The following is a 9,263-nucleotide window of genomic DNA, read 5'->3' as shown; positions in this document are numbered from 1 at the left end:
ACCTCCCTTTCCCTCGCACAAGGACAAGACCGGCAGCATGCAGACATTCACAGGGGAGGCATTCCCGATGCACGTCTTTATCATAGTGCTGATGGTGTTGTGTGACTGGTTCTGTTTAACCCTTTCACCGCCATTCAATTTAGAGTACAAAATTCCCTTGTGGTATAAACACAGAAAAGACACTGGCTAAGAATAGCTGGGGATCCCCCCTGAAATGTATAGAAAATATGGCCTATCCCACCGCCGAATATTAAGAGCAGTAGGTTCATGGATAACAGACCAATGAATGGTCACCTTTCAGTGACATGGGTCCTCTACCAAGCCTGTGCAGAAATGCGAGCTTGGCGGTGAAAGGGTTAATCAGTGTTTGTGTTGCCTGGGCACGCAAGCCCGGGATAATTCGGGAAACAACCTTTGGCGTGACTGAAGTTATGATACCCCTCTCCCTTCGTTCTCTCTCTCTCTCTCTCTCTCTCTCTCTCCCAGACACACACACGCACACTCACTCACTCACGTATGCACTGGCACACACACACACACACACACACACACACACACGAGTACACACGCACGCACGTATGTAAGGGCACCTGCAAGCACGGGGTCTGATGGAAATGCAGACAGACAGACAGAGACATAGACATAGTTCCAGTAGTGTGTTTCTCGGTTTGGCCTGTCAGCCAAACCACACTGTGGTGATGTTGTTGAGCCCTGTGACACTCAGTGCATAATGATGCATACAGTTCTGACCTCAGCGATGATTTTTGTCTTCCGCGCGTGATCGTTCATGTGGATTTACGCTTAGCTTTTCAGAGCGGAAAAAAACAACTGAACGAATTAATTTTGTCACTGAGACAGTAGTTCGTTGGCTGCCAACTACTGTCTGAAAAATTCAGCCTCTGTTCTATCTTTTTAAGGGGTGTGTGTGTTTGTGTGTGTGCGCGCCCGTGCGCGCGTGCGCACATTATTTTTCAAAATTATTTTGCTACTTATTTATCTCTCTCTCTCCTTTACACACACACACACACACACACACACACACAGAGCACCATCAGACAGAAGGTTGTCTGATTTTCATACACCATGGAATCATATTGAAAAGGTGATGAAAACAGCAGGCATCTCCCTCACCCCCATGAAACAAATCGCTTTGTACATGTGTTGTCGGTGATAATTCTTTTATATGGTATCTTTTTGTGCATGTTGATTTTTATGTCTATTTGAAAATGCAGACATTTTTTCACACGGGAACATAAGGTTCCCAGCCGATGTTCTGCTGTGGGATATATTGTGAAGCACGTGAATGCCGGTTTTTTTTTTTAAACTGTTAATTATTACCGTTAAGTCAGTTCCGTTTCCCTGAACTGGTTTATTTTTGCTGATGCCAGTCATTGCTGTTTGACTCGAGGGCCAGAAACATTCCCGTTGTGAACAGCATCGTGGCACACTGAGATAAGGTATTTATTGATTTGTTTTATTTTGCCGAAGAAACTAAATATATTTTTGTGCTTGATAATTTTTCCAGTATTCGGCTAAGACTGGTTTCTGTTTAATGTGGGAAAAGATTTTACTTTAAAAAAAAAAACCGTGAGTTGAATATTGATTTTTCATGTTGTGGATGCTACAAGTCGAATAATTTGGGGAGCTGCTTGGTATGATGTAAGTGTTAACGCTTCTTTATGTGAATGTAACGGTTGATCGGTATTCATTGAGGGCAGACATTTGGGTATAGCTGGTTGAGTCGGGAGACTTATGGGGATACTTTTATTTCATTTTGAGGGAGACGCTGGTCCACTGCCGTCCCAGGGGAGAGACTACCTGCTGAGGGAGAGCGGCCATGCCAAAAACTACTTGGAAGGGCGGACCACCCATTGGTGTGGTGCCCTGTGTTCCCCGGTGTCCGTCGGGGATGTGTCGGCACCTAAGATGTGGACAGCCGTCATTGTAATGTGTGTGAAGTTACTTTTTGTTTATATTTTTGAGTGAGTTGGGAAAACGAATTTATCTTGTTGGGAAAACGAATTTATGGCAATATTAACATTTTTACCCGTGCACTCTTCGGTGTCGAAGTCAGAAATCAAATCTACCCAAATGGGTATACCGGCTGGTGACAAAGTTGTGGACCATCTCTGGTTCGACATTCTTATATTATAATTAACATTTTTACCCGTCTGCAGTACAAACCATACGTGAGAAAGTCCCAAACGGGTGAAAATGTTAATTATATATATAAGTTTGTCGAATATAGTAGAGGATTTTAAAACGAACTTGTCGAGATTAGAAAGGTGTCTAAAATACCCGGGCTTGTTACGAAGTTGTGCACCATCTCTAGTTCGACATTCTTATATTATAATTAACATTTTTACCCGTCTGCAGTACAAAACATACGTGAGAAAGTCCAAAACGGGTGAAAATGTTAATTATATATATGTTTGTCGACTATAGTAGAGGATTTTAAAACGAACTTGTGGAGATTAGAAAGGTGTCTAAAAAGGGATGCTTTTTGGGGCATTCCATGCACCTAGCAAGGGGCTTGGAAAGAATGGGGGATACGCAAAGTGAAAGAAAAAAATGTGACCCATGGGTCAGTTCGAACTTACCCGTCTGTGTTACAAAACATACATGAAAACGATTAAGACGGGAGTGTGTATATATACACACATGTTTGGGTCAGTACTCGTTATGAAACTTGTCTCGATTCTAAACGCCGGTATGTCCGAGTTCGTGGGGCATTCCATGCATCAAGCAATGGGCTTGAAATAGAAAAATTCGTAAAGAAATCAGGACTGCTTGTCGCTGTCGTATCTCCAGGAGCGGACATGCACGAACGGGACGTATAAGGCAGTTCGATCGAAAGCGGTCAGAGAACGCGATCGCCAGGTTATCTAAAGTAAAGACGGAATGAACTGTACCATGCTTCGCGAGAGGATGAAAACAGAGTGGGGGACGAGACAATAGGTTCTGATCCTAACATGAACATGACTGAAAGTAATAAAACAGCTTACATGAAACACTCATGTGTGTGCGACGTCAACAGAGTGACGGCAGTCTCCTGTGGTGGGTCCGTTTTTTTCGGCCTGTTTCGTTGTACGTCCTTGCTGTATCGGTTCCGACAGCACTGACCAGGTACACGTGGAAACCGCACACCATTCCCTGTATTGCAGTGCTCAAATGCGTTGCAAAGAGGACTTCACATTAAAAAATGAGCGGGACTGATGGAACTGACCTTCCTTAACAACGTGCTGTGCAGAAAAGTCACATACCGAAATAGGAAAGTGCATTTTAACGGCCGAGTCAGTGTCCGTGCTGAACTTAACCGTTTCAATTGGACAGCTGGATGTCCCTTTCTCGTCAGTGATGCTTGCGCCAGCTATGAATGTTCAAGTCAGCGATTTCACGTGTGTGTGTGTGTGTGTGCCGGTGTGTGTGTGTGCCGGTGTGTGTGTGTGTGTGTGTGTGTGTGTGTGTGTTGAGAACTTCATTCCGTGATTGTCCGTGGTGTGTGCTAGACAACTTGTTTCCTCGACAGCACGCGTCACATACGGCTGTGTCCTGTGTTGCATGTCAGTGTGCTCCTGGCCTTCCGTGGAGAACTGAGGGCGAGACATAAAATATTTAGCTCCACAGATGGCCATTCTTTCCGTACGCACACAGTTGTTCATGTTACGTTCGGAACCCATCAGTTGTCTAGTCCTCCACTCTTGTTTTCATCCTCCCGCTGAAACACGGTGCAGTTTATTCCGTCTTCACTTCAAGTACAAGATTGTCAATGCACAGTAACCTCTTTCCTACGTCCCCTTCGTGCACATCCACTTCGGCAGACAGGACAGGTCGTGCATGTACAATCACAACATTCCTTCGACATGTCTGGCAGTGTACAGTGGCAGGTTCATTCCGTGTTTGCCAGTGTCCGTACAGTTGCCGGGGCTCAGGCTGACTTCATTCCGTGACTTATGATGCTGTGCGTGCCAGTGTACTCTCACAAATTCATTCCGTGATAATGTGTGTAGGGTTGACAACTTCATGGTTCCGGGATTCTGTGTGTAGGCACTGACACCTTAATTCATTTCGTGGTTTGGTGCGCCACGAAATGAAGTCAGTTGTCAGTGCCTACACACACAATCCCGGAACCATGAAGTTGTCAACCCTACACACATTATCACGGAATGAACTTGTGAGTGTACACTGGCTCGCACAACATCATATGTCACGGAATGAAGTCAGCCTGAGCCCCCGCGGCAACTATACGGACACACTGGCAAACACGGAATGAACCTGCCACTGTACACTGCCAGACACATGTTGAAAGAATGTTGTGATTGTACATGCACGACTGTCTGCCGAAGTGGATGTGCACGAAGGGGACGTAGGAAAGAGGTTACTGTGCACTGACAATCTTATACTTGAAGTGAAGACGACGGAATGAACTGCACCGTGTTTCAGCGGGAGGATGAAAACAAGAGTGGAGGACTAGACAACTGATGGGTTCCGAACGTAACATGAACAACTGTGTGCGTACGGAAAGAATGGCCATCTGTGGAGCTAAATATTTTATGTCTCGCCCTCAGTTCTCCACGGAAGGCCAGGAGCACACTGACATGCAACACAGGACACAGCACACACGTATGTGACGCGTGCTGTCGAGGAAACAAGCTAACACACACCACGTTCAATCACGGAATGAAGTTCTCAACACACACACACACACACACACCGGCACACACACACCGGCACACACACACACACATGTGAAATCGCTGACTTGAACATTCACAGCCGGCCAAAGCATCACTGACGAGAAAGGGACGTGCAGCTGTCCAATTGAAACAGTTAAGTTCAGCACAGACTCTGACTCGGCCGTTAAAATGCACTTTCCTATTTCGGTATGTGACTTTTCTGCACAGCACGTTGTTAAGGAAGGTCAGTTTCACCAGTCCCGCTCATTTTTTAATGTGAAGTCCTTTGTGCAACGCATTTCAGCACTGCAATACAGGGAATGGTGTGCGGTTTCCACGTGTACCTGGTCAGTGCTGTCGGAACCGAGCAAGGACGTACAACGAAACAGGCCGAAAAGAACGGACCCACCACAGGAGACTGCCGTCACTCTTTTGACGTCGCACACACGTGACGGTATTTCATGCAAGCTGTTTTATTATTTTCAGTCATGTTCATGTTAGGATCACAACCTGTTGTCTCGTCCCCCACTCTGTTTTCATCCTCTCGCGAAGCATGGTACAGTTCATTCCGTCTTCACTTTAAATAACCTGGCGCTCGCGTACACTGACCGCTTTCGATCGAAATGTCTTATACGTCTCGTTCGCGCATGTCCGCTCCTGGAGATATGACAGCGACAAGCTTCCCGATTTCTTTACGAATTTTTCTATTTCAAGCCCATTGCTTGATGCATGGAATGCCCCACGAACTCGGACATACCGGCGTTTAGAATCGAGACAAGTTTCATTACGAGTACTGACCCAAACTTGTGTATATATACACACTCCCGTCTTAATCGTTTTCATGTATGTTTTGTAACACAGACGGGTAAGTTCGAACTGACCCATGGGTCACATTTTTTCTTTCACTTTGCGTATCCCCCATTCTTTCCAAGCCCCTTGCTAGGTGCATGGAATGCCCCAAAAAGCATCCCTTTTTAGACACCTTTCTAATCTCCACAAGTTCGTTTTAAAATCCTCTACTATAGTCGACAAACTTATATATATAATTAACATTTTCACCCGTTTTGGACTTTCTCACGTATGTTTTGTACTGCAGACGGGTAAAAATGTTAATTATAATATAAGAATGTCGAACCAGAGATAGTGCACAAAGTCACAAGCCGGTATACCCATTCGGGTGGATTTGATTTCTCACTTCAACATCGAAGAGTGCACGGGTAAAAATGTTAATATTGCCCGTATATATATATAATTAACATTTTTACCCGTTTTGGAGTTTTTCACGTATGTTTTGTACTGCCGACGGGTGAAAATGTTAATTATAATATAAGAATGTCGAACCAGAGATGGTGGACACGTTCGTCAGAAACAGGTATACCCATTTCGGTAGATTTTATTTGTGACTTCAACATCGAAGAGTGGACGGGTAAAAATGTTAATATTGCCGAATTTATTTTTGAGTGAGTTGGGAAACGAACACTTATTTTCTTTCTTTGATTAAATATTTATTAATATCATTAAATTAATTAAAAAGTAAAAGAAAATGGGAGTTTTCGTTCTTCTAAAAAACAACTAGATTTGCGTTTGTGTTTTGCTTTTTGGTTCGGATGGAGTGCCAGTTGAAAACAACACATGCCCACGAATTTAAGTAAAAATTCCGTTACACCCCACCTCCACCATTGCACTTCATTGTGCCCCCTATCTTTTGGTTAACTACTACTAATAATAATGATAATAACAATGGTACTTATATTGCGCTGAATCTTGTGCATAGACAAATCTAAGCGTTAACTGCATCTTAAGAATTTTTGTTGCCGTTTCAATTAGTTACAGTAGTTCACCACTCCAGGCATCATGTGACTTAACAGCGAGGATACATTCTTCTATTTTCCCACAAAAACTGCAGGAATTGTTGGGTGTTTTTTTACTTGAAGTTGAAGACGATTTGTTTAGTCTCTCTCTGTTTTCTTTTTTTTTTTTCCAAGTGGAATTGTGTGGGTACACATACAATAGAGGTGTGTGGTTGTGTTGTGTTGTGTGTGTGTGGGGGGGGGAAGGTTGTGGGGGGGGGGGGGGCGGAGGGGGACGAGGGGGGAGAGGTGGTGGCGGGTGTTTGCACGTCCACACGCGCGAGCTTGTGTCTGTGTGTTGGGGGTGTGCGGGTGGGTGAGTTGGTACGTGTGTGTGTGTGTGTGTGTGCGCGTGCGCGCGCGCGTATGTGTGTGTGTTGTTGTGTTTTTTAATGTATAAATATGTATGTGAGAGATTTTAACACGAACTGTTTTATGAAGTAATGTTGTAGTTTGTTTACTCAGTTGTCCATCTGTTGTGCTTTTGTTGTTGTTGATGAGTTTTGTGTGAGTGTGTGTGTGCTAGTGTATGTGGACGTGGTGGAGGTGTGAGTTTGTTTGTTTTTTTGTGTTTTTGTTTGTTTGTTTGTTTGTTTTTTTAACAATACGTACATTTTTACATTTTCAGGTTTAATTTCTTAAATGTAATGATGTACATACGTTTTTACTTGAAATGTTTGATGAATATTGCTTTATCATGTGATGTTGTAGCCTGTGTGTTTCAATTGTTTGTCATTCGTGTGTGTGTGTGTGTGTGTGTGTGTGTGTATGTGTGTGTGTGAACATTTGTTTCATCTTTCTAGTTTTGATCTGTGTGTGTAATGCGGGCTGTTTCTTCAGGGAAATGCTTAGCAGGAACTTTTATTTTATTTTATTATATATATGTGTGTGTAGATATGTATATATGTAATGTCGCAGTAGTTTGCATTATTCGATTGTTGATCTGTGTTCGTGTGTGTATTGTGCCTGTAGGTGCGTGTATGTGTGTTTGTCACTGAGTGAGTGCGTGAGTAATGTGTTTCGGTATGCGGCTTGTGTTCGTTGGTGCATGTGTGAGTGCGTGCGCGCGCGCGCGCGTGTGTGCGTGTATGTGTGTGTTGTGTGTGTGCGCACGCTGTGTGTTTGTATGTATGTATGTATGTATGTATGTGCCTACGTATATATGCATGCGTATACGTGCTTGTGTTCTTTCAATTTCTTTTTTTTTTTTTAATACCTGTTGCATTTCTTGATTTAATCAACTGACATGACCTATTTTAATTTTTCTCTCTCGCCTATATTTCAAATTATATGCATATGTTTGTGTGGGGATGTTTGAGTGAATGTTTTTAGTGCTATTGTAAAGCGCATAGAGCTTCAAGAATATGCGCTATAGCAAGAAGTCTGAATAAATAAATAAATATCAGCTGAGTGCTTCAAGTATGGAAGCACTGATTACAGGAAAAAGTATATGACTGGATCTGATTGAAAGATGTGTGACTGATTTTTCTGCATGCGATTGGTCAAAGCGACCACCAATCTGAAATAGCAGCAGAAAATGGTGGGTCCAGATTACTAACACAAACATGTAAAATCTTATGTTGCATCTTGAACTGCACATATACACAGATCTGTTTTGTTCTTGTAAGACAGCACTACGACAAACCACATTAGTATTTATGCATAATAGAATTAGTATTAAATTGTATAAAGTGTATCAAGAATAAATGCATAGTTACTGGTTCTAATGTCTCTGAATTTGTCAATGTTTTCATTAATATGTATGTCAAATTTTAAAGCTTTCATTATGTGTAGGTGAATATTTTCAGTCACAATCAACTGAAGCCTAAAAAAAAAAAAGACTACTGCTTAGCATGATTATTTTCCCTTGCAATTCTGTAAAGTCAGATTTGCAATAATGTTTCACTGTTTCCACATACTGGTTTATTTTGACAAAGACATTCCAGTGTAATTTGACACAAGAAAATATTTGGCCAAACAAACAAACGAAAGACAAAAACAAAAACAAAAAACCAGGAATGGTTGGAAAACATAGATTAGAAGTTTATGATATGTCATGAAATTTCTGATAAGATGAATGACATACATATATATGTTCTGCTATGCCCCGACGATGACCAACCCTGATGACATCAAAGAAGCTTTCTACGAGGAGCACAGCCGCACCATTTCAGCGGTAGACAAAAAGGATAGGCTGATCATCCTTGGGGATTTCAATGCCCGCGTCGGCGTGGACTTCTCCTCGTGGCCAAAAGTCCTAGGACAGCACGGTACTGCCAAGTGCAACTCCAACGGACTGCTTTTGCTCTCGCTCTGTGCGCAGCATGGACTGACCATCACCAACACCCTCTCCCAACAAGCGGACAAGTACAAGAACACATGGATGCAACCCCGCTCCAAGCAATGGCATATGCTGGACTATGTCATTGTCCGGCAGAGGAACAGAGGTGATGTTTCCATTACACGCTGCATGAGAGGAGCAGTCTGTTGGTCGGACCATCGCCTGGTACGCAGCAAGATGAACATTAGATTTGCATGCAAGCTCCAACCAGCCAGGCAGAAACCCCCTAGGAAGCTGAACATCCACCGCCTCCCTATCACCAAGGACGTGCTGCAGCAGCAAATCCAAATAGCTCTCCAAGAAATTCCTGCATCGACTGATGTAGAAGAGGTATGGAGCACCTTTAGAGATGCTGTGTACACAGCAGCAGCTGAAACTCGGCTTTGTACAGAGGAG

This window comes from Babylonia areolata, chromosome 23 (assembly GCF_041734735.1).
Source record: "Babylonia areolata isolate BAREFJ2019XMU chromosome 23, ASM4173473v1, whole genome shotgun sequence".
NCBI classification, from domain to species: Eukaryota; Metazoa; Mollusca; class Gastropoda; order Neogastropoda; family Buccinidae; genus Babylonia; species Babylonia areolata.
This window is presented reverse-complemented; position numbering follows the sequence as displayed.